This window comes from Macaca fascicularis, chromosome 14, assembly GCF_037993035.2.
Source record: "Macaca fascicularis isolate 582-1 chromosome 14, T2T-MFA8v1.1".
Lineage (NCBI taxonomy): Eukaryota > Metazoa > Chordata > Mammalia > Primates > Cercopithecidae > Macaca > Macaca fascicularis.
In genome coordinates this window covers 116595304-116621658 of record NC_088388.1, presented here as the reverse complement: position 1 = coordinate 116621658, position 26355 = coordinate 116595304, and the positions used below count along the sequence as shown (strand labels likewise).

General features: G+C 50.3%; 1 protein-coding gene and 1 long non-coding RNA gene across 4 annotated transcripts in view; one reads left to right on the top strand and one right to left on the bottom strand.

Annotated features, from left to right (window-relative positions):
• Positions 1 to 26355, top strand: part of DSCAML1 (DS cell adhesion molecule like 1) — a 365882-nt gene that overhangs the window by 31807 nt on the left and 307720 nt on the right. The gene's annotated exons all lie outside the window — the stretch shown is intronic.
• LOC123568682 (uncharacterized) lies at positions 16376 to 19958 on the bottom strand. The gene is made up of 2 exons (XR_006692128.3): positions 19839 to 19958; positions 16376 to 16593 (listed from the first exon to the last, which is right to left on the bottom strand). It is a non-coding gene; the product is annotated as an uncharacterized lncRNA (long non-coding RNA).

The following is a 26355-nucleotide window of genomic DNA, read 5'->3' as shown; positions in this document are numbered from 1 at the left end:
GCAAAATCCTGTGGGCTCTGGCCTCAGAGGGACCTGGGTTCCAACACTGACCCCGCTCCTAACTTGCCTTCTGACCTTGGCCAAGGTCTTAACCTTTCTGAGCTGCACTTTTTTCAGTTGTGAGGATTCAAAATCGGGTACTTCTATTTTCTGTATAGAGAAAATACTTTTTCCATGTATATAATGTATTTTTCTATATAGATCTGTTTTCTATATACAGTTTCTCTATGCATAGGTTTTCAGTTTTTCCTAGGGCTAGACAGACGCATGTCCACAAGCTGCCCCGCCTTTGTCGTCTTTGCTGTGTAGCCTGGGAGGTCTGTGAGAAGTGAGACCATGGGTGTGAGCATTTAGGAGGGCAGACACAGCTGCCCTGACACAGAGGGTCACAGGCTCATGCGGCCTTCAGGGCTAAGGACCTGAGGGCAGGATGTGGAGGATCCTAACCCTCATGATGGGGCAGAGAGGCAGGGACACCCTTAGTGTTACCCCCTAAGGCCAAAGCCCAATGCTCCCATTATGCTCTTTGCTTTTGTGGGCCTGGTGTCTTGCTGTGTGCAGAAGTCTCTGGAGCTTAAATATGAGTCTCTGTAGCTGCCAAGCTCGACTTTCAGAGTGGAATTCCAAGCCGGTTGGAGCCGGGCACAGACCTTCCGCATCCCAGTATGGAGGGCAGGAGGGGCCCTGGGCCTGGACGAAGGCCTCTAAGGTTGAGGTGTTTCCTCTCACACCTAGAGACTCCTCCTCTTCACCTCCGGCTCAGAGCAGTTTGGGGCTTAAAGTATGTCTGAATACCCAAGCCATTAGGGCGACAGGATCTGCCAGAATCCTGAAGAGACCACTGAGAAGCAGACAACTGAATGGGAGAAGGGCCTGTGGAAGTGGGTGGCCGTGAAGGTGGCCGTGGGTGTGGGTGGAGTCTGGGGCTCTGCCAGGTGTGGAGTGAGCTTCATCCTATGTGAGAGTCTGGGGGCTTCTCCGAGACTTTGTAACAAAGGAATCCCTTCTAAGAGCACGTGGCTGGGGTCCCTCTTCACCGCCCCTCATAGTGGGACACAGAAAGGGAAAAGACTTGCATTGAGAATGTTCCAGAACCTGCGGCTACTGCCCACGCCTAGGAAAGCCATTTTGCAAAGCCTGATGGAACATGGTTGTACCCTAGGACCTGCACCCAGGAAGGGATACAAAACCACAGCTTCTGTTTCCCTCAGCCTGTAGCTGTGCCAGCCATAGCTGTGCCAGCCATGTCTGACGTCGATGTCATCCCCTAAATCTAAACGCCTATGTTGGCATAAGCAACAATCCGTTGATTGGATTTTTAGTTCATTATTTAATTTAGCAAATGTTTTTTGAGTGCTTCCTGTGTGCATGATGGGTGCTGTGTTATGTAGACAGTGATTCCCAGGGGTCTCTGCTTGAGGATCTCAAGGGATTTGGAGAAATTCCTCTTCCCACGCACCAAAGAAACTAATTTTAATTAAAATATATATGCGTGCATGTGTATAAATAGTATGCATGATGTAATTTGTACATATTGAATAGGTACATATATGTATTCACACACTCATGCACACACGGATCTTTTTTACCCATGGAAAGGGGAAAGAGACTTACCTGTGTAGACCCCAGCAGTGCCCCAGAGCAGGGACCTAAGAAAGATGTCTTGGTGTTTTGAATTTTAGGGACAGCCTTGGATGAACCACTGTTTCATGAGCCTGTTAGGCATACGAAGGGTGGGCAGGGGTATGGAAACATTTGGGGGCACCGTGCCAGCCTTCAGGGTCTAATAGGCAAGATGAGTATGGGACACAAGTGACCCCAACACAAGGCAACAACACAACACGCAAGAGTGTGATGAGGGTGCAGGAGAGCAATCAAGTCCTTGGGGGACTGAGAGGTGGGGGACACTCATCTTTTGTGATTAGAGAAGATGCCCTGTAGGAAATGGCCCCTCCCCCTGGGTCCTGGAGAAGGGGTCTGTTTTGGCAGGCTGAGCTCCTGCAGGGAAGCAGTGTTCTAGATCTGCCAGCTCTGAGCTTTAGAGTCCCCTGGGGAGCTTACGAAAACCACCAGTGTCTAGCCCCGACCCCAGGACAATTAGATCAGGATCCTTGGCAGTGAAACCCAGGCATCTGCATTTGTTAAAACTCCCTGTGTGATCCCAGTGGGCAGCTGGGGTCTGGGCGAGGGAGGTTGTGCCAGTGAACTCCTGGAGAGCTGAGAACAATGGGCTGCTCTTGGGGAAAAGCAGCCTGGCTGGGCTCAGGATGCATCACAGGTGGGATATAACTGATGTTGTGCGAGTTGTATGTAATCAAAGGGCAATGGGGAGCCAGTGAAGATTTTGAGTGGGGCATGGTTTGGAAGGAATTTTAGGGGTTGGTCTTCAGTAATCAAGGATGTTTCCAGAAAAGTGGAGGTCATCCCTGGCTTCAGCCTCCTGGAGTCCATGTCTGCCCTTGAATTTTCCAGGATTTATCACTGGGCATCCTTCAGGGGGGTGGGCCCAGAGCTGCCTCTGTCACATACCCCACACTCCCGTCTTACTCTTGTGCCCCTCCTCAGGCTGCTGGCCCTAAACCCGGGCACCGGTAAGGTGAATGTGGCAGCTCACCAGAGAGGTCTGTGGGAGGAAGGACCCCACATGGCATACCCAGAGTTTAAGCAATGTGGGGATCTAAGGCAAACTAAATAGTCTCTCACTTTTTATAAAATAATAGTTAAATTTGTATTGTGCTTTTATGTTTACAGCACAGTTTCATACATATTAAATTATTATTATTATTATTTAAGATAGAGTCTCATTTTGTTGCCCAGGCTGGAGTGCAGTGGCATGATCTCGGCTCACTGCAACCTCCAACTCCTGGGTTCAAGCGGTTCTCCTGCCTCAGCCTCCAGAGCAGCCGGGGTTACAGGCGCCTGCCACCCCACCTGACTAATTTTGGTAATTTTAGTAGAGTTGGGGTTTCACCATCTTGGCCAGTCTGGTCTCAAACTACTGACCTCAAGTGATCCTCCCACCTCCACCTCCCAAAGTGCTGGGATTATAGGCATGAGCCACTGGGTCTGGCCCATATATATATAAAATTGATTCTTGTCATGATTCTGTGTAGCATGGAAACAATTACCTCCATTTATAGATGAGCAAACAAAGGCCAGAGGCAATGGCTTTACCTCTGCAATTCTTTCCAGACTCAGGAAAGGAAAAAAAAAAAACTTATTGACAGCAGGAAGCAGGCACCAGGGGCAGCATTTATTCGGCTTTTGGACTGTGGACCAGACACTATGCCAGGCACTGTCACAGACGTAACCTCACATTTTAAAGACAGAGTGTTTTATCTGTTTCCTCATGGTCTATAGCCCATGATGAATGGGAAAACACTTGGCCTGACCAGCAGACCAGAACCAGATAAATAAAACAATCACTCCATGTCTGCTTTATGAACTTACCTTGTCAGGGCTGTTCGAGTTGTTGGATCTCATTTTGTACTTGTGACAGGTGGTGTCATCACTATGTTCAGATGAGGAAACTGGGGGTCAGAGAAATGTCTTGCCCAAGGCCAAGTAGCAGAGTGCGAGTGGGAGATGAGATCCTGCCGCATGGAGTGAGTTGAAGCTGTACTGGTTGTTGTGTGGAGTGTGCAGGGAGAATAAAACACAGCACTTGCCATGTGCCAGGCATTGTATGATTAGCTTGATAAAACTGACTCTTTTAGTCTTCCCAGTATCATTATAAGGTGGGTGGAATTATCATCCCCACTTTTTTGTGTTTTCTCTTTTATAGATAGGATCTGGCTCCATCACCCAGGCTGGAGTGTGGTGGCATAGTCTCAGCTCACTGCAGCCTCCATCTCCCATGCTCAAGTGATCCTCCTGCCTCAGCATCCCAAGTAGCTGGGACTACAGGCACACATCACCACACTCAGCTAATTTTTTAATTTTTTGTAGAGACAGGATCTCACAATGTTGCCCAGGCTGTTCTTGAACTCCTTGGCTACAGTGATCCTCCTACCTCAGGCTTCCAAAGTGCTGAGATCATTGGCATGAGCCACCATGCCCAGCCATCATTACCATTGTACAGATGAAGAAAAAAAGAACAGAGAGGTGCAGTAAATTGTCCAAGGTCACATAGCAGTTAGAATAAAGTGGGGATTCAATCCAAGCCATGTGGTATCAGAGCCCACTATCTGTCTCTAGGCCATCACATCTGGGGCTCCTGGTTCTTGGTTCCAGGGTCTTCCACTGGACTGAACTCTCTGTAGGAGGAGGAAGGGAAGAACACAAAAGGCAGGTCTCAGTCGCGGGGCCAGGTGTCCAGAGCTGCGACCCTGGTCTGAGCATGTCCAGGTGTGAGGCCTCCTCTGGGGGCCAGGTGTCCATGTGTGAGGCCTCCTCTGGAAGGTGAGTCCAGGTTTGACGCCTCCTCCGGGGGCTGGGTGTCCAAGTGTGAGACCTCGTCTGGAAGGTGAGTCTAGGTGTGAGACCTCCTCTGGAGGCTGAGTGTTCAGATGTGAGGCCTCATCTGAAAGATGAGTTCAGGTGTGAGGCCTCTACTGGGGGCCTGGGTGTCAAGGTGTGAGGCCTCCTCAGTGGGCTGTGTGTCCAGGTGTGAAGCTTCATTTTATTGAATGAGTGTCCAGATACGAGACCCCCCTCTAGAGGCCAAGTATCCAGATGTGACCTCTTCATGCCCCTCTCTCTTTTAGATCATTTTCCTAACAGTCTCCGGCTATCCTAGGGTGTGATAGGGATAGGGCTAGCAAAATGGGAAAGGGCATGGTGTTTCTACTTCCGGCTCTGTCCCTAAATAGTGTTAAGACCTCTTTCTGGATGTCAGTTTCCTCATCTGTAAGTGAAGGGGCTAGAATAGATGATCCCTTAGGTCCCTTCCAGATTGGTCCAGTTTAACAAACTGTACTGAGCCCATGTGCCCTCCATTACTCTGGGCACTCAGCTCTAGTGACAGGTCTGTGCCTTTCAGGGGAGAGATAGAAGAAAGAGCTCCAAAATTTAAATTCCTTAAAGAAACTCACACATGTGCACAAAGAGACATGGACAGGATTAGTCATCATGGCCATGTTTGTGATAGCAAAAATTCAGAAGTCAATATTGATACATTAAATATGTTATAGTCACACAATGAAATACTATGCTGCAGGGGAAATGCATGAACCAGAGCTTTACAAATCAGTGTGGACACGTCGGTTGAAGAGAAAAAAGCAAATTGCAGAAGGATGCCATACATTATGGTACCATTTGTACAAAGTTTGAAAACATGCAAAACAGTCCTCTGTATTGTTTCTGGATGCATACATATGTAGCAAAAGTATAAAAACATGCATGGAAATGATAAACACCATATTCAGGATAGCGCTTACCTCTGAGGAGGAGGCGATGGGCTGGTGGAGGGAAATACAACTGTTTTCAGAATGTCTTATTTCTTAAAATGTTTCTTCTAAAAACAATCTGAAGAAAATATGCCAAAAGAAACATGGGTCTCTTTCCATTATTTTTATGCTTTTCTGTATGCATGATATGTTTCATTAGAAAACAAACCATTTCAACACCATGTGCAAAGTTCTAGGAGGGTGGAGGTGGGCTTCGCATCCCACTATGATAATCGAGGGCTGGAGGACTGGGAGTGCAGAGAGAGGAGTTGTTGGTGAAAACGAGGTCTGGGGGCTGATTCTGGAGGGTGATTGTTGATGGAGATGGGGGGGGTCAGGTGCTCAGCAATGCTCCCAGTGCCCTATTTATTTCCTGCCCCCTGTTCCGGGGCCACCTTGGGCAGGGCTTGGTGCTCTCAATTGTTGTAACAATTAAAAGTGGCATAAATACAGGAGGAGAAGAAATGTATCTGCCTCGGGATCCTGTTGTAATCTGTTTCCCAGTTTAATGAGGGCCTGGAGACTCAGCATGAGGCCACTGAAAATTAAGAATACTGGGAGTATTTATGGGGCCGCGAGGCCTTCTTTTTCCGCTGCTCCCTGTAGCTGGGGGTGCAGAAGTGACCCCGCAGCCCTCTGTCCTCCCGTCCAGAGGGGGAGTCAGTAAGTATCTGCAGCCTGTAAACAAGAGAGTGGGCCTGTGGGGCAGGCAAAAGCGATTTGGGGATGGGTGGCCTCGAGAGACCCGGATGATCACCCCCGTGGAGAAGCCTACTCCCAACCTCAGCTCACATTACAAGAGAAAGTTGGGAGTTGAGGTCATAGTGAACAGGGAAACCTGAGAGAGAAAGGTGATCCCCTGCTTGCCTTCCAGCCCTGGGGATGAGGCCCCCCTTCAGGGTCTGGAGAACAGAGGGTGTCCTGGGCAGAGGGCGGGGCAGAGTCACCAGCTGCTGCCTTCTTGCTTTGGCTCTTAAAAGCACCTAGGTTTGTTCCAATGTACCCTGAAACAATGATCTCCCCTGTCCTGCAACTCCTCTATTTCCCCCTCCCTCTTACACATCCAAGTTCACAGGTGGCACATGCAGGTGGTAGAATTGGTTTGTCAGGGCTGCAGGGGGCCTTGGAAATCATGGAGCCTAATGCCCTGGGTATTTCTTATAATACTCATAGCCCTGATGGGACCAGGGACCCAGGTCTCAAGAAGCATCCTGCTACAGGGTGAGGAAGTCTGTCTCATTCTCAACAGGGTGGATTTGTATTGGGGTCCTCTAAAGTCGAAGTATCGCCAGAGTTTACAAAGAGGACGGAATTAGTTAATGTGCATATCAGTGTGTGTGTTTGCAAGATGAAGTTGCTACCTTGTTTATCATGGGTAGGCATGTAACAGACAAGTCTCCTCCTTGATGGAGGAGTACTGTTTGTAGGGAAGCCTTGAGGTGATTTTGGCACGCAAACGCATAGTTGGGGATGTTCACATGCTGCTTCTGCAAGTAGGCCCCAGCACACCTTTTCTGGAAAGCATTTGGCAATATGTATCTGAAGTCTCAGATGTCCATGTCTGTAAGGCTCTATCTTTAAGAGATAACCAAAGATGGCAATAAAGAGTTCTGCCGGCCGGGCACGGTGGCTCACGCCTGTAATCCCAGCACTTTGGGAGGCCGAGGCAGACGGATCATGAGGTCAGGAGATTGAGACCATCCTGGCTAACACAGTGAAACCCCATCTCTACTAAAAATACAAAAAAATTAGCTGGGCGTGGTGGTGGCCGCCTGTAGTCCCAGCTACTTGGGAGGCTGAGGCAGGAGAATGGTGTGAACCCGGAAGGCAGAGCTTGCAGTGAGCCAAGATCGCGCCACTGCACTCCAGCCTGGGCAATAGAGTGAAACTCCCTCTCAAAAAAAAAAAAGACAAAACAAGTTCCGCCAACTGCAATGTTGTTTACAACCCTGAAGATTCAAAACTAAATATCCAATAAACAGGGGAATGATTAAATAACTTACAGTATAATAATACAAATAAATTTTTGTTTGTTTTTGAGATGGAGTCTCGCTCTGTCGCCCAGGCTGGAGTGCAGTGGTGCAATCTTGGCTCACCACAGCCTCTGCCTCCCGGGTTCAAGCAATTCTTTGCTTCAGCCTCCCAAGTAGCTGGGATTATAGGCACCTGCCACCACGCCCAGCTAATTTTTGTATTTTGAGTAGAGACAGGGTTTCACCATCTTGGCCAGGCTGGTCTTGAACTCCTGACTTTGTGATCCTCCCGCCTCAGCCTCCAAAAGCGCTGGGATTACAGGTGTGAGCCACCACGCCTGACCGTTTTTTTTGTTGTTGTTGTTTCTGTTTTTGTTTTTTGAGGTGAAGTTTTGCTCTTGTTGCCCAGGCCGGATGCAATGGTGCCATCTTGACTCACTGCAACCTCTGCCTCCTGGGTTCAAGCGATTCTTCTAACTCGGCCTCCTGAGTAGCTGGGATTACAGGCGTTCATCACCACACCTGGCTAATTTTGTATTTTTCGTAGAGACAGGGTTTGTCCATGTTGGTCAGGCTGGTCTCGAACTCCCAACCTCAGGTGATCCGCCTGCCTCAGCCTCCCCAAGTGCTGGGATTACAAGTGTGAGCCACCATGCCCGGCCACAGGGAAATATTTTTAATGCATTTTTAACTTACAGAGAAAAAGATCCTAATATGATGTTAGGTGGAAAAATAATTGTGTGTATGTGTCTGTGTGTGTATGGGCTCCTAATTGGTTAAAAAATGCATATGCTCTATACATCTTATAGATGGATATCTTTTTTATTGGTACATAATATTTTACATATCTGTGGGGTACATGTGGTATTATGTCGCATGCACAGAATGTCCTGGTCAATGCAGGGTGTTTGGGATATCCAACACTCCTTGAACGTTTCTCGTTTCTTTTGTGTTGGGATCCTAGATAGATATCTTGAAAGAAATACTTGAAGGCTATTAGTGATTGTCTTGATTATTTCTAGATAGTGAGATGAGAGATGATTTCTGGCTTCTTTTCCATCATTTTCTAAATTGTCAAATATGTGTTAAGATTAGATATGAAGTAGTTTTGAACACCAAAAAGTCATATTTAAGTGTAGATACCTCGGCAAAGTAGCTGCTACTTGTGCTTTTTTGCTTTTTCAGGGAGTCCTCTGAAGTTCCTTCTTAGATGGGACTAAAATCTGCTTTTGTGAAATTCCACCTGGAGGTCCTCCTCCCGCCACCTCCTCACCCTGAGCTTCCACAGATGTTTCCTTCTGTCTCTCTGCACCTTCAGTTCTTGAGGACAGTGCCCATCTTCTTCTATCCCCCACACCCAACCCTGGTGTCCCCTCCTCTGGGTCACGGCAACCCCAATTCTGCAGCAATCCCACCTAGGATTCATCGGATCTGAGTTCATCCAGGGAGACACCTCTGGGCGTGCCCTATTGTGTCAAAGTCTTTCCCAGAATGAGTGTCCCATACCACAGATGGTGTGAGCAGAGGGCACAGTGAGGCCATCGCCCCCTCCTTGGTCTGAACATGCTGTTTCCACCAGCACTGTCTGGGACCGGGTTTTTCACCAGCCACCTCTTGGTGTTGGCTCCTTCTGATCACTGGCTTTTAGTAGCTCTTGGCCCTTTACCTACATTTCTCAACTTTCTCATTTCTGAAATAATAATAATAATAGTTTTCTACAACCCAGATAGCAATAGGATAGCCTCTGCCTCTTAAGAGCTACAAATTTGTCTCTAGTCTTAGTTTAGCCCTGGAAATGTCGCATGTCCCTCTCAAGATGTCTGCAAGTTCGCAGGAAGATTTGTATTCTCACAGTGGTCTCTGGCTCTGGCTCCCAACTCTGCCGAATTCTGCTTCCCTGTTCTGTGTTTCACGGATGCTTCTCTATCTCTGCTCTGGTGTTGACCAAATGTGTCCTCAGCCTCCTTCCTGGTTTTCCCAAAAATCCCACCCTCACAAAGACCTGCACATATCGTGCAGACCTTCCTGAAGGTTTTTTGGGAGGCCAGATAATGTGGATCATAGAAAGGCATCCCTGCCCCTAAGAGTCCATTGGGCACCTGCCATGTTGAGTGACCTTCCTCCCTGTCGCCGGCTCTGAACTGGGGCTGCCAGTCAGCCTCTGTGCCCCACAGAAAAGAGCCCTGAGCCACTTCTCTTTTTTCCACTTCCCAAATTAGTCTTCTTACCAGGGAGAATTCAGAGGGTCTTTCACGATCTTTCACACAATTTCAGGGAGTGTGTTGATGTGTGTTTCACATTTAATCATAAGAAAACTCGTGGCAGTAAGCTTCCACCTCTTTTCCTCTGTTGCCATTACCCAAGAGCAGAACCGTCCTTCTCCCAGGACAAAGGACCTTTGCTGCTGATGGTAGTGGGTGTGGCTGAAGTCTCAGTGGGAGGGGTGCAGGTGCAATGTCTCATCTCAATGACAGGGTGGGACACACCCTCCTCAGTCCACAGCCAGGTGGTCCTTTGTTTCCATGGTGTCAGCCCCAACACTCAGAGATCCCCTGTGGGTGGGGAAAACTGATTATCTGATTTTGTGGCTCCATCAAAAGGAAAGGTCAGACTTTCTTACGAAGGTTAAAAAACAAAACCAAGAATCCTTTAAAATGGTTCCTTTTTGCATTTCTGACTTGACTCTGTAATTTGATTATAGTCAAGAGGAGATGTTGTCTGCATAGAATTCCTGAGCAAGTGGGAAGCTTCCCAAGGAAGGAAGCTCTGGGGTAGGAAAGGGAGGACAATCTGAGGAGATGGTGGCGGGGTGGGGGGGCAGGGACGGAGTCTTGGCTGGGTCTCTCCTTGAGCAGGTTACTTACCTCTGAGAACTCCATCTAGAAAATGGGGATGCCGATAGAAAATTATTTCACAAGCGTTGTCTCTTTGGCATCACCTCAACTAGGAGCCTGGATCAGCTTCTAACATTTCCCCGGCAGAGCCATGGCCTTCCTTGGGGGACGTTCCTTAAACAACTGTCTTCCATCATAAATTAGTGTTCACATAATTCAGGTTCCCTGTCCCTGGTCTTTTGAGTGTTTCTGTTTTCTTGCAAGTCCTGGACAAATCTTTAGGGGATCCATAGAGAAGGAAGAATTAAAGCCAAGTGCTGCCCAGTGACTTCCAATAGAAATCACTGAAAGGTGTAGCACGATTTCCTCAGACTACAGACGTCAGAGCTGGAGGCCTTGGGGCAGTGCTTCCAACTGTTTTCACCTCTCAGCACAAGCAGAACAAAAATAATATTGATTCATAGCACTGGGGCAAAAGGAGAAGGTTGTCTGTGGCTGGGGTAACCAGTTCCCCATGGATTGGGAGGGATTCGCCTGCTCCAAGTTCTTCCCTGGCTCCTCCCACGCTGGGGATCTCAGCACATGGGTGGAGTCAGGAGAAGACTGTGGGTCACAGAGAAGGCAGGTAGGTAGGGAGGGAGGGAGGCACCTGTAAGTAGGTGAGGGGATCAGTTTGGAAGCTATGATTTTCTATGGCCAAGGAGGCAGCATGGTGCTGAAGAAGGTCCCAGCAACTTCCCTCTAGCCCCTTCTCTGTTTCCCCCTCCTCCTTCCCCGTATGACTCCCCCCGAAGGGATTTTAATTATAAAGTCGCTGTTTGAAGAATAGCTAAAATGGGGTGAGCCAGTTAGCTGTCACCATTAGCTTTCAAATCCTTGCTACTTCTGCTGGTGGTGGAGAAGGACCCTTCATGGCCTGTGGTCCTTCCCTCACCTTCTCTCTTATGACAGTGTGTCCATTCTCCCACCCCTCACTCCCCCATCACCCCTGTGCTTCCCCACTGCACCCTCCCGAGCTGAGCCCTGAGTTCTGGCCCACGATATAGTCATAGCTCAGGTGACAGTCAGGAGAAGCTTCCTCTCTCAAGGAGAACTTTCGACATAAAGGTGTGGAAGATCAAGGAGCAATGGCTGTTGAGGGAAAGGGTGAGGGAGACAGAGTGACAGCAGTGAGTTGAATTAATTCCCCGGTGTCGGATTTAATGAAGGGCTGCCTTCTGTGCTGCCTCAGAGAGGCACATCATGGAGTGATTGGTGCTGGATGCACGCACAGCTCCAATTAAGAGTTTCTGCATCTCACAGGGGCAGGGTGTCTTTGAATCTCTAGACTCTGGGGGCTTTCTACCCCCCTCCCCCATTCCAGGCTTGCTTAGCCCTGATCCAAAAGTCAGGGATCTCTGTTCCTCTTAAAGGGAAAGGACCCCAGGATCTTTTTTTGCTGCCTCTCCACGTCCCTGGTGGCCCTATTTGCTCCTTTCTCCCTTACTCCTCCTCAGGTAAGGCCCAAGCCTCTCCTTTGCAAACAATGCCTGCTTCACCTTGTCCCCAGGAATGAATCCTAGAATCACAGAGGCTTAGAATTGGGAGAGGACCTTAGTGACAACCTAGTCCAGAGTCACAAAGCAGTAACAGCATGAGAACTAGAACCAGGACCCCTAGAACAATCTCTGGCCTCCTGCCGAGGTTCTGGCAGCATGCAGCATGAGTGACAGCCGTGTCTAACTACGGGCCTGCAGTCTGGGTACTGGGGACAAGTCCTAAGTCACAGGTCTCAGCTGCCAATTCAAGGTGATTCTCATTATCGTGACTGAATTGTGGCAACTTAGCCACGCATCACACTTGACAATCAACAAAAGTGTGCCTACATCAGCTCGTGTTATACTCAGTGTTTGAAGACCACAGAGATATTACCCTGAGGTTGCTATCCCCGCTCAGACACTAATACGTGGCCTTGTGAAACTTTTGGTGCTTAACTTGGTGCTTAACTTCTCCTTTTCTCATTTGAAAATTGAGAATAACAACACTGATAGCACAGGCTGATAATGGAGCAGACTCTCATTTTGTAAGTGAAGAATAAGGCTCTGAGATTAAGTGACATGCCCCAAACATAGCAGCAACAAAGGGCAAAGGGAGCAGAAGAACTGAGTTCAGTCCTTCTGCCCCAGGCCTCTGCTGTTTTCATGCCACCTCGTGCCAAAATGATGCCGCCCTTATTCCTCTCCTTCATCACCATCATTTATTGAGCCTTTACTGAATGCACTTTGTTTATGCACGTGCTAAGTGCTCTGAGGATCATTTAATCCCAACAACAACCCTGGGAGGTGCATTTTAAATGTATTTTCATTTACTATTCAAGGAAACAGAGGCTTAGAGAGGTTACATTGCCTGAAGTTGAGAGCTAATAAGCGGCTTAGGCGGACTCACAGCCAGGTCTGTCTACCCTCCAAGTCTGTGCAGTTACTTGCTGTATCCCCACCACTCCTGTGCTCCCACCCCTGCCACCATCCTGGGGCCACAGCTCCCCTGGGACAGCCATGGGCAAAGTGACAGGGTAGATGAAGAGACTCGTTTTTGCTGGCTTACTGGGCACTCCTGTGCCCAGGCTCTGTGCTGGGCCTGGGAGAGCCTGCTCAGTGGTCCTGCGTGTCCTTGCCTCACCACAGGGCCCTCGTGCTGAAACCTCATCCCTGACATTAGAATTTGCAAGGTTTCCCAGCAGTGACACAAATAGGCTTCTTCTCCCTCATTTTTTCAGACTGGGAAACTGAGGTACAGAGAGGAAACAGTTCTCAGCAGAACCCCACAGATCCTTTAGCAAACCTCAGCCTCCTGGCTCCAGACCCATCGTTTCCCCAGGGCACCCTGCTGAATAGGCCCAGGTTCCAACCAGCCACCAAAAAAGACATTCTCGGGCTGATGCTGCCTCAGACGTCTTCATCCAGTGACCTGCGAGTGCCCCTTTCTGCAAAGTGTGCTGGCCTGGAGGAGTTCTGGATTAAGCTGCTTAGGGGATCTGGCATCCTCTCCTGACCTCCAGGGCTCTCTCTTAACTCACCTTTGAGTAAAATGATATGCTGTGAGATGCACTTAAAATTGCATGTTCCCCAACCCCCTCCCTCTGTATTGGTGGGATTATTAATGAGACCCTAACGTGAGTCACTGGAGTAAATAAACACAGATTGTCGTTCTACCCCTAGGCTTTGGCTGACAAAGCTCTCCCCTCCTTGTTCAGCTACAGCTTTAATAATGAGCCACTCTCAGCTTTCACAGGCGTTGAGTTCAGTTCCCTGAGGCTTCTGTGTAAGAGGCCTCCTGGAATCAGGGCTCCTATCTCCCATACCCGAGAATTGGGACTTTTGACAGAAATGAGAAGACTTGTTCTAGGGAGAGGGACCCTGCCTTCTGCAATATACTCTGAAACATTGAGGTGACATACACACACACACACACACACACACACACACACACACATACACACACACACACACACACACAGCTGAGATTTGTGAATTTGGTGGTGTTAAATAACAATTAGGTCAATAATGCCCTTTATGAAAAACCTTTTAACAAATTACATCCATTGGTAATTAGCCCCTATGAGAATCTCAGCCTAGGGAAGCCCTGATGAAAAGTGGATCCAGACAGACCTGGTGTGGGGAGCTGAGCCTCTCACTTTTCAAGGAAAACCTCTTTCCCTGCTCAACTCCACTTGGGAGAGGGCAGAGCCAAGGCCCTGGGTCAATATCTGCAACTCCTGTTGCCTTGACCTTGACCAAGGGCACCTTGCCTTTCGCCCCGAGCCTCCATTTTTTTCCCCAGGTGACTTTCTGGGTTACTGAGGAGGGTGTGGGTTTTCAGGACATGTTGCTGTCTTGTCGGCTTCAGACATAACTTGGCACTAAGAGTGTCACTGAAAGATGAGTGCTTTCCTCTGCTTGCCCAAGGCTTCCCAAAGAGCTGGTGCCTTCTTTTGCCTGTCTTCCTGCCCAAGCCCCGAGATGGTGCCCAGGCATGTTACAGAGAGAAGTAGCTTGAGAGGGGTGAGAAACTGTCTGAAATAATTCCATCCTTCCCTGGAGACTTGGCGTGAATTTTATCTAATCACCATGGCAACAGATAAAAAAAAAAAAAGAAAAAAGGTGTGAGCGTATCGCCTTTGCTGTGATAATTCAGATTTATATATTCAGATCAGATTGGAGTTGGAGATTTTTTTTTTAAGGGAGCAGATGCAGCAGAAGGTGTGACTGCAAATAATGTAGCACAAATGTTTGATGATCCTGCCCTTTAAGAAGTGGAACGCAGTTTCCTGCAGTTTTTCCAGAATATAATTATTCCATCAAACCCATTGCAATGAGGACTCATTACGGGCCCGGATAATGCAGAGTCACGTCCGTGCCAACAACACGCCTGCGCACACACAAACACACACAAACACGCATGCATAGGCAGCCCCAGCCCCCGCCCTCTGCCTCTGGCTGCCCCCCAGTGGAAACCTCAGAAAGCCGCCCCCAAAAGCATGAGGCCTGGATAAGTAGCCTGGGAAGACTGTGACCTGGGGGCAAGACGGAGACGGCTCAGACTTCACAGCTGGGGCAGGGTGGTGGTACTCCCTCCCTTTGCCATCCCGCCCATGGAAACCTACTGCCATTTGTAGAGCATAAGCCCTTGGAGGGCAGGGGCTGGGGCTGGATGGTCCTGGTGTATAGTCTCTGTCCAACCTGAGTGATTAATTCAGATATTTTCTTAAATATGTGGTTCTGCTCGTTGGCTCAAGGTCACACTGCAGTTAGTGGCACCTTCTGATCTGAACCAGTCTTCTGACCACCAAGCCAGGGGTTGTTCCACTAGAAGCTTCACTTTGGGATTAGGATGAGCACAGAGGCCTATACTGTTTCTTATGTCCCTGGCTTGGGCACCCAGGGAAGGCTGGAATGTGTGCAGCCGCCCATGTGCTTGGCAGGGAGTAGACACGCCCGGGAGACGTTTCATCCACGTTCATTGGATGTTGTTTCTCCTTCTCTGCCCAACACATGCCTGCAGGTACAGCCTTTGAAGAGCTGATGAGTTCTCCAGGTCCCTTGTTCTCAAACCTTTGGAAGTTCTTCCAAATGTGATCGCCTTCACAACTGACTGTCCCTGGGGTGTGCTCCCAATTCCTCCCATTCTGCTAAAGGGACAACAGTCTCCCTAACCTGGGTCCGACAAACACACAGGTGTCTTTACCTGCATATCCCTGCTCGGTCAGGAGTAGGGTTAGTGCCAGGGTGTGCAGCGTGCAGGCTGGGGACAGAGTCCCTGAGCACAAGGCCCTCAGTGCTGCCCTTAACTCCTTGCTAGAGGCTGAGACATCCCTTGTTCTCTTTCTCCCAGCCAGATGCCCCTTTACCCAACATTTCCCCAGTGAGAACTGCAACCCAGAAAGGCTACACAGCCCTGTAGGACAAAGCGAGAATAAGAACGTGGACCATCCAATTTCTAGGGTACCCTCCTCAGTGCCTTTCGTCACCCAGATCAAATCCTAACATGTCAAATAGTACTCAGACCAAGACTTGTCACCCTTACATTTCCATGTTCCCTGCTCACAGTCTCCGCTGGCAGATTGGGCTTCCGCTATTATTAAGAAAAACTCAAGTCTGCACAGCCTGGAGATTGTCTGTTCTAGCGCAGGTCCTGTTCCTAGCTCTCCCTGCTGTAAGGGGAGGCCATGCCCTCTTGTGCTTTGGGTCTCGTGCCTGGGTACCCAGGCAGCGCTCTCGCTAACTTGCACTGCCTGCGATTCAGCTCAGCCCGACTGCTGATTCTGGACCATTAGGAAACCTCCACTGCCCCCGCCTACCAGGCTGGGTTCATCTGCGCTCTGGGCCTCAGCATCTTGCCAAGACTCCAGATCACCCGCCGCCTCCTTCCCAGCAGATGGGCTGGTTCCGAAGGCTCGGGTCTGCCGGTCTCCTGGTGCTGCTGTCTGCTGCCTTATAAAAGCTCTTTTTGCAGTCATTTACCTGAGATCTCTGCTGACAGACAGGGAGTGTTAGAGGCACGGGGCTGTGTGTGGCCTCTCACCCTAGCCCTGGCCCTGCCTTCCATGGCTTTCACCCCGCCATGAGGAAAGAAAGCTGCTTCTGGGAGGAAGGCTCGTGCTCTGTACATGCTGCCCCCTGAATGGGGAGAGGCAGGCAGCAGATTGTGTGTGTATGGCGTGTAATTTATGTACCTGGGAAGGCACAGCTCCACCACAGCATCTGGTTTCCAGCTTGTTTCCAAACCCTCGTCCCGGCTCAAGCCCCATCTGGCCTGGATGAGACCAGGGAACCAGGGCAGAGGGGACTGGAGGAGGAGCTGGTAGTTCTGGGCTTCACCCTTTCGTCCTCTGCATCCTCTCTGGGAATGAAGATGTTCTACCTGCACAGGAGAAGGTCAAGAAAGACATCAGAACCTCTCCCTGGGAACCCACAAAGCCAGGCAAGACATGTGTGTCAAGGGTGAGCTGTGGGCCATGGGGCTGCAGAGCCAACCAGAGCCTTACCCGCCAAGCTCTGCTCTGGAAAGCTGCTCAGCCAGCTCAGACCAACAACGGCCTGGGCAGTGGGGCCCCTCCATCTTGCTGCTTGTAGCAGCCCTGCCTCTCCTGCTCCCTCCCTGCGAGTCAGCCAGTCCTGATGGACATGGGCAGAGGAGGGTTAGATAACAGGTCCTTCCGGCCTCCCTAGATGGTCAGGTCTCCCCGAGCAGGGGTCAGCAGGACATGCAGGCCCCAGGCTCCTGCACACATGAGCTGGGCTGGGCAACACGCAACACTACCAGCCTGGAGTCCCAGCCCTTCCTTCCTCAATCCTCATCTCCAAAATGGATTACAGGCAAAAGAGGGCTGGGCCCCTGCGTTCCACACCAGCTGGAACTTGTGGTCCATGCGTGATGGGCCCTCATGATGGTGCATTCACAGTACACGACCCAGGAGAGCCAAGCCTGACACGAAAGCTGAGGGAACTGGGCTGTGTGGCTGAAGGTGGGAAGTCGTGGGGAGACATGATTCCTGCCTTCTCCCAATGTCTAAAGTGCCATCGGAAGGGAGAAGGAGCAGGCTTATTGTATGAGGTTCCAAGAGGCAGGACAAGGACCAGTGGGTGAAACATGACGGGGAGTGCAGCTGGCTCAGGGTCAGTGTGACTTTCTAGTGGTCAGCAGCGGCTTGGATTCCCTAATGAGGTAGTGAGTTCACCATTAGGGGGTGTGTCCAGGGCAGGGAGAGAGAATATTTAGTTACCATTTATTGAGTGCCTACTAAGCGCCAGGTGTTCTTGCTCTGTCTTCACTTTCTCGCAATAGTCTACAATTTTGGTATCGTTGCCTCCATATTGTGTAGGAGGCAACAAGCTCAGAGAGGTTAAGTAATTAGCTCAAGGCCACACAGCTTGTAAATAGCAGGGCAGGTCTGTGTTCCCAAGAAAGCCTGTGCCCTTCTTGGCGTTTTATGGGGCTTGCGGAAGGGAAACCTATTGTGTTGGGGAGAACCCAGATGGTCTCCAAGACTCTTCTCCTTACCAAAGATTAGGGGACTCCCTTCCTGGTAAAGTCATCCTAGCTTAATCTGCCTCTGAGCAGCTTGCATTTCAGTCTGACCCCAGCACTTAGGTTCCCCTGGACCTTCAGGGCTAGGCTCCCGCAGCTTATAAAACTCTGCCCCACACAGCACTGCATCCACATGCAGCACGATTGTGGGGTTGGGTGTCGTCCTTGTCTTGTTACCTGAGGGACCAGAGATCAGAGGACATAGGTGGTCTCTCCGAGGCTGAGAAGCTGCAAGATCCCTGACTCAAGTAGCCCCTTCCTCCTGAAGCCAGCTCGCTCTTCTGGCTGCCATGGTGTGCCAGACCTTGTCTCCTTTGTGTCACTCAGGAGGACTTGCTGTCTTTACGCATTCCTGCGTTTATTTATAAATAGGAGGCATTTTCATGGAGTCATGTGTAACTCCCTACCTTGCATTCAGTATTGTGCTGGTGGTGCGTGATTGCAGAGGGATGGGGAAAGGACAGTGAGAGCTCATTGACCGACTGGTCACTGGTCACCCAGGCCATGGAACTAACAAGGTTGCTGCGCGTGGAGACCTTTAGCAACCCCAGCCCGGGATTGCATCAAGATAGTACCTTGAATCTGAAGAAACCCACTCCCAAGACTTAAGGTTTGGGGTTGCTAAAAAGAAAAGAAAAGAAATCTGCTGTGATTGACTTGTTATGGAGAGAACACCGATTAGGGGAAAGGTCAAGGTCAGCAGGCAGAGGCCGCAGGAGGAAGCATCAGTAGAGGCAATAAAGGCTGGGGTGGTGAAGATCTCAGGAAGGGCAAGGGAGGGAGGGGGCAGTGAAGGTCAGAGGGTGGCAAGGAGTCAGGCTGCTCGGCTCGGGTGGCAGTGAGATGGCAAGCTCTTGGTATTCATTCATTATTCATTCATCTACCACTTATGGAGGGCTCTTGGGGAGCCGCTGTCCAGAGGCAGGACAAATCTCACTGACCCACATGTTCTAACCTAGTGTTATTTTGTGCTGTGTTGGAGGTGTGTCCAAAGCTCTAAGGGACCCCAGGCTTCCCAGGGAGGTTCATGGAAGATCTGAGATTTCTGCAGAGTCCTGAAGCCTGAGCAGGAGTTTCTCAGGCGAAGAGTGGGATTGGAGAGCCATTCTAAGCCATGGGAACAGTGTGTTGCAAAGGCCTGGAGAAGTAACAGAGTCCTGTGTGTTTGGAGAGGTCGCTGGGTCAGGGCATGGCAGGAAAGGTTGTCCCAGGTTGCCAATAGCACACTTGAAGCTGGGAGTGTCGTCAGCTGCTAGGGGTCTGAGGAGGAGGCCATGTTGGCAGGTGTGGACACCAGAAAGACGCCCCCAGTGGCAGCGCGGAGGGTGGCTTGGATCTGAGGAGACTGGCCCCTCTCCTGAGGGTTCCAAGCACTTCCCTAGGTACCACTGGACTTCTCTTGGCCTCCTGGGTCCCTGTGATGGGGCGAGAGGCAGAGAGGAAGCCACAGAGCAGTGTGCCAAGGCACTGCCCCTCAACCACACCACCAGCTGGGGTCAGCTCTACCATCAGGTCTCAGGTCCCAATCTCCTAACCCTGATCTGCTTCCAAATGCCCATATCCAAGGTTCCTAACACATTTGCAAAATGCTGGATTATAATAATCAAAATTCACTTACATAGCACTTACTATGTGCCAGGCACTGTTTTTGTTTGTTTGAGATAGAGTCTCGCTCTGGCTAGAGTGCAGTGGCATGATCTGGGCTCACTGCAAGCTCTGCCTCGTGGGTTCACGCCATTCTCCTGCCTCAGCCTCCCAAGTAGCTGGGACTACAGGCACCTGCCACCTCACCCAGCTAGTTTTTGGTATTTTTTTTTTTTTTAGTAGAAATGGGGTTTCACTGTGTTAGCCAGGATAGTCTCGATCTCCTGACCTCGTGATCTGCCTGCCTCGGCCTCCCAAAGTGTTGGAATTACAGGCGTGAGCCACCGCGCCTGGCCTGTCCCAGGTACTGTTCTAAGCACCTTACCTATGTTAATTAATTTGCTTAATCCTCAAACTAATCCTATGAGGAAGATGCTATTATTATCTATGTTACAGACGAAGACATTGAGGCACAGAGATGTGAAGGAACTTACCTACAGTCACATACCAGGAAGTGAGGCAGCTGGGATTTGAACCCAGGCAGAGTAGCTCAGATGCTCCATGCTGAGCTGATGTAGCATAATGAGGCAGGCAGACAAGCTGTTCAAGGACTGGCCTGTGAAGGGAGAGAGCCATTCCGGGGGAGGATGGTCATGCCAGGACTCCTGCCTCACATGGAGTGACCTGAGTCTCTCTGGGTGCTGACATCCCATAGCCCCCAGCCCCAGTGAACAGGGTATGCTGTAGATCAGTGAGGGTAGGAGGGCCAGGAAGAACCCAGTGCTGACCACCTGCATGGGAAGGGCAGAGGACCAGAGGGTTATGTGCTGCCCATCCCTGTCCCCCACCCCACCCTGCCTTGACCTCAAGGGGAGAAAAGCTCCCTTGGGGTGGAACAGCATCAATTCCCTCGGTAGCCTGCCCTGGTTTCGTTTTTGTTTTGCAGTCAGGTGTTGTTTTTTCTTAATTGACTTTTTGATGAAGTTTAACACACATACAGGAAACCACACTGACCTTAAGTGAATGTTTATGAAATGAACATGCCCACGTAGCCACCCCCGCCCCAGGTAACCTCACCAGCCTTCCGTGAGCCTCCTACACGCCCCTCCCAGCTGTTATCCCCCCAGCCCAGATGGCCACCCTCCTGAGGCCTGTCACCATGGATTAGTGTTGCCTGGCTTTGAACTTTATACAAAATGGAGGCATTCTCTTATGCCTGGCTTCTCCCACTCAAGTTGCATCTGTGTGGTTCGCTCAGGAGATTGTGCTGGTTGTCTTGGTAATCGCTGTGGCTGTCAGGTAGCCGTTTGTCCTGGCCACCTACCCTCGGGGCAGCACGTCCTCTGAGTTGGCCCGCCCTCCCCTCTGGGGCGAGACAGACCTTGGCATGCAGGGGGAAGTTTGGGGCCCCTGTACATCTCAGAGCTGACATGCTTCTTTTTGTGACTTCCTTCCCCTTTGCCTGTAGTTTTGGGAGCCTTCTGTGCCCGCTCTGGTCTCCTGTGGGTCTCCAGGTCTAAAATCAAAGCCAGGCATGCTGGATAGAGAGTGCCCTTCCTGTCCTCTGGCTCAGGCCAGACAGAATAGGCTGCACAGACCCAGGCCAAGGGCAAGGTCGGTGTGGACTTTGCTCCCTGGGGCTCTGGTTACTGGGGTGGCCAGTGGCTGGAGCTAGTTGGAGAGTAGAGGGAGCACCCCCTAGCCGCAGACCTGGCAGACGCAGAGGAGGAAGCTGGGGACTGCTAAAGTCTCTTCCGATGGGGAAGCTCCGGCAATCCAGGCTTCTTGTTAAGGTCTCACGGTGAGAAGTGAAAGGGAGAGAGGCTGATGGGTATCCATAAGGCCTCACCTGGCATCAACTGGGGCTTGTTAGCAATGCAGGGTCTCAGGCCCCACCCTGCCCTGCAGGACTGGAATCTGCATTTAACAAGATGTGTCACGGAGGCACTAAGGTTTTAGAGGCCCCGCTTTAGGGAATACACTGAGGTGACCAAGAGCTCTACACAGGCCAGGCTGCGCAGGTTTGCATCCTGGCTCAGCTGCTTGATGTGTGACCTTAAGCAAGTTACTGAACCTCTCTGAGCATCATCTCAAAAATAAGGATAAGAACAGTACTTACCTCGCAGGGTTGTTGTGAGATTTAAACGAGATAACCCATGTGAAATGCTTTGAGCAGTACCTAGCACGTGGCAAACAATCAATATCGATTATAGTTTATTACTCAGTGCCAGGCACTGGGCACAGTGCTGTTCCCGCTTCACCCCATCCAGCTCTGCAATAATCTGGAGCAGAGTAGTAGCATTTAGATGTGTTGTCCAGATCAAGGAAGTTACTTTTCAGCTGAGGCCAACGAGTGAACATGTTCCTGGAGACAGAGGACGCTGAGTTTATAGACGAGTTTTCCTCGGTGTGGGGTGGAGAGCACCACCTTCTCCCCCTGACGGTTGGGGATGTGATGCCTGCAGGTCGCAGGCAGGCTGTGGGTGTATTTGTGGGTGTTGAATTCTGTCTGTTAATCGCTAAGGATTAATTGTTAGGGATAAACACAAGGTGTTTGTCTAGCTCCCAGCAAGCTCTAAATTAAATGAGAGAGAGGGTTTGAAGCAGGGACGGCAGCAGCCTGAGAGACTGAGTGAGAGAGTGTTCAGAAGGATCTGGGCTTGGGGAGGACCTGCTGCCCAGGGGAACTGGGCCCAGAGCCAAGAGGGTGGTTACGCCAGACAGTGGGAGCTGAGGTGGCCCCAAGGTGTCAGACGCCGCTCAGCATCCTGTATGTCAGGGACTTGGTGGGCAGATGGTTCCCCGCAGAGCTTGTGGGGACAGAGGGCCTGTGCACACAGGCGTGGGCGGGACAGTGGGGTCCAGAACCGAGGGATGTCAAGAAGCTTGGAGTTTATGTTGGTCACAGCTGGGATCTGTGACCACTCTTGCTCATGTGTGTGCAGCCACGTGGACACTGTGACCCTCCGTGGACTGGCCCCAATCCAGGAACCTGGTTTCCTGCAGGGCACCCTGCTCCTCCTCCTCCCTTGGCCTCCACTCCTCTCTCACCACTTTTCTCCCTGGCTTGTGCTCCTCGTCTATGCTATGCAAGACCATGCTGTCACTGCTTATTGACTTCTCTGTCTCGCCTATGGACTAGAAGTGCCTCGGGGGCAAGAAAGCATGTCTTATTTTCTCCATATTCTCTCTTCTAGCACAGAGGTTGGCTCAAAGCAGATTCTCCATACCTGCTGGCTGGCTGGCTGGCTGGATGGATGGATGGATGGGAGTGGAGTGAGCATCTCCATAGCTATACTCCCAGAAGGGACACATGGGAGACAGGGAGAGGCCACCTGAGGCCACAACATCCCAAGTAACCCAGCGACCCCATGTTTATCACAATTTCCTGACATAGGTCTCTGGGTATGTCAAGGCTGGATTCTCCATGGCCTGTTCTCAGAGACAAGACCACACACCCCCAAAACCCTCAGCAGCCTTCTCCAAATATTTTTCTCTGATTCAAGTATGTTGACTCTCTGAAGACAGAATTGGAGCTGAGGAGAGTAAACTGGCCCAAATGCTGTGTGAATTTGTTGATAGACCAATTATCTGGAACGCAGTGTGTGCACAGTCCAAGGAACCTGGATGCTGACCCAGCTCTCCAAGTCCCCAGCTTGGCTCCCTGCATGGAGCTGCCCTGCTTTATTTCTGCTCTGGGCATGCCCCTCGCCACCCAGTCACTTCCACCTCATCCAAACTCAGAGTGTTACCAGATGGACTTGATCCTATTATTTTTCAGAGCATTTGAGATTCCTGTTTAGTGAATAGGAGGGTCCCACAGCCAGTCTTGGAGTGGGGCCCCAGGACAGATCCAGTACCACCAGCGTCCCAAAATGGGCCTCTGACTCAACCTAGGGACCTAGCTCTGTCTGTAAATCAGCTCCATGTTTGTCCTGTCATCACTAGATTGGGAATTAGGAGCTCTGGGTTTGACCTCAGGCTTCCTCTATAAGGTAACACCATCTACAGTCTTGAGTTAAGTCATTTCACTACTATGGGCCTCCTCAGTGTCTCAGTCTGCGAAGTGAGGGGCTGAACTTGAGTTCTTCAGGATTGGGTTTTACGACTCCTCATCCATGCATCCCTGAGACTTTCCTAGACCCAGTTTCTATAGGTGAGTCCCTACGAGATGATGTGCCATCTGTCATCTAGCAATGCGCCAGCCATCCTCCAAAGACCAAAGGTCAGGTGGCTGGAGCCAAAGAGAGGAGATTTTGCTTTCTGTTTCCTCCCTGAGAGCGTTTGCCCAGGGTAACCTTTCTCAGAGGTCACGACCACCTGGTAGGCACAAAACCCTGCTGGCCACCAGGGTCCAATTTGTCTTTCCCCTCTTGTCCTGACTTCCCACTATGATACTAAGCCAGTCTGGACTTTGCCTATGGTATGGAGCTTGTGGGCTCCATGCAGCATCCCTCAGGATGCAGGAGGCACTTAAGGCCTCCTAGTGATGCTAAGGGATGCAGTAGCAGATGCCCAGGACCAGAGTCCAGAGGCCTGCAGCTTCTGGGGGAGGGAAGCTGTACATGCTTGGACACAAAGAGTGCTGTGTTGTGTGAGGCAGCCTGGAAAAGGGGAAAGAACAGGAGCATTGAAGGTTCCACCTTCCCTAATTACTGTGTGCTCTTAAGGGAAGTTCCCACACATCTTTGAGTCTTAGTTTCCTCATTTGTCAATGGAAATAACACTGCATTCCCATTTAGGTGATGTAAGCTGTTGTAATTGAAAAACCCTAAGTTTCAGTGGCTTAACATAATAAATTATATTTCTTTCTCATGTAGAATCCAATAGGCAGTGGGGGCCTGCTCCATGCAGTCATCCGAGGATCCAGGCTAACTAAGAATCCATTGTCTTTAACCTCTGGCTCTCAAGGTTGCACTTATCACCATTCAGAGAGAGGTGGCAGAAGAGAGCGAATGTGGAGGATAAAGGGGGAGGTTTTTGTAGACCAGACCCAGGCACGGCATTCATCACTTCCACCCACATCCCACTGGCCAGGAATCAGTAGGTGCCCCACCTAGATGTAAGGAGTTCTGGGAAAGCAGAGTCCCTGGCTGGGCAGCTGCTTTCCAGCAACAACTCCACACTATGGAAGGAGAGGCACAAATCTCTAATGGAGACCATCTCTGCCAAAAGCACCTACCTCCAGGATTGCTAGGGATGTTTATAAATAAGAAAATAAAGAAAATGTACCCCACATTGTTAGTTGCCAGGTAATGTCCATTTCACCTTTTCTTCTCCAACAAGGAACCCCTCCCCTCCAGCTTGCCTGACATCTCCATTTGGATCTGATGGCCCGGCTGGCTGGGGGCTGCTGTTCCTATGCACTTGTTGCAGGTGCACGCTCTGTCTTGGTCTGGCTTAGCCAACCCCAGCTAGACAGTTGCTTCTGTTCGAGCCCAGCTGTACTCCTTCTGGAGATGCAAGTGTGCAGCAACAAATCTGTGGCCATAGTTATTGGCAGTCCTCATTTCTTGAACAATAAATATGTAACCTTGGAGTTAGGATGGCCATGGCTGGGCCTTGCCCTTTGCTGAGACCAGGCTTGTCCCTTCTCAACATTTGCTATGTGGCTGGAGTCAAGGGTGTGGCAGGAGTGACTTTTTGCATGATACCTGGGCAGGGGGGGTGCTTACCAGGGGTTGACAGCATCAGTAATGAGGTCTGCTGACTGGGGCCGGGGTTGGAGAATAGGAAGGGACTGGAAATGGAGTCTTGTAAGCCCTAAAGATGAAGACTTTCAGTGTGAGACAGGATGACCAGCTTGTCTCGGTTCTCCCAGGACTCAAGTTTTAGCACTGAAAGTCTCATCTCCCAGGAACCTCCTCTCCACCTCAGTCCTGGGCATACTGGGATAGTTGGTCACCTTAATGTTAGATGTAGATAGAACACTAATGGGGAAAGAGTATGAACTTTGAAGTCGGAGTCAGACCAAGGTCCAAATTACCAGCTGCACAACCTGTGGCAAGTGCTGTATCCTCTCTAAGCCTGTTTTCTCATCAGTAAAATGGGGTTAATAGAGTACTTTTTCCCCACAGAGCCATTTCCATGGTTAGGTAAAATAATATAATAGGTAATAATAAAATAATAGGTAAGGGCCCTGGTCCTCCCTTCCTGTGGGTAGTTGTCCAGTCCCTGCCTGGCTCTTCCCTATAACCAAGGAACCCCTCTCTCTTGAAGGGGCCCATTCTCTTGTCTACATCCGATTGTTGGGAAACATCCCTTGTGGGAATCTCTACCCATTGGCTCCTCTTCTGGACTTGCACACATCACAGTCCCTGAACTCTCAAAAATGCTGGTCATGTGCCCAACTGTCTGAGCAGATGGATCTGAGCAGAGGTGGAGATGTTTTATGTCAAAGGGGCTGCAGCTGGGTCTGTGGTGAGACCAGGGACTCTAGAATTAGAATCAAATGGCAGTAGATAAATGACAATGCCGGCTCCCACCTCTTCCTCCTGTTTCTGATCAATCTCAGTTTTGCCCATTGCAGCTACCATGTGAGACCTTAGGTGTTGGTTCGCCCAGGACTTTCTCAGCCACCACGAATGGCCATGCAGCCCATCTTCAGGGGCATTGTTGCCTTTGAGTTGTACAGGGCATGCCCTGAATAGCCATGCATAGAGTCCAGTATCCACTGTGGGGTTCTAGTGGGTAAATAGCTTCACTTCGGTTTAAGGGCACTGTGTGGCTCACGCTGTCTACAGTTGAAGTAAGCAGCCACCACCTGCTCCCAGGCATTCTCTGTTGATATGTAGGCTTTGTGGGATTAGAGTCCTTTTATCTGTTTTATCTCATTATCCATTCCCGTGTCCTAGGTCAGTGTTCTCGAACTTGTGTGCACAACAGTATCGTCTGGGGGGCTTAGTGAAGCACAAATTGCAGGGCCCCAACCCCAGAGTTTCCGATTGAGTAGGTTTGAGATGGAGTCCAAGAATTTGCATTTCTAACAATCTCTCAGGTGGTGCTACTGGG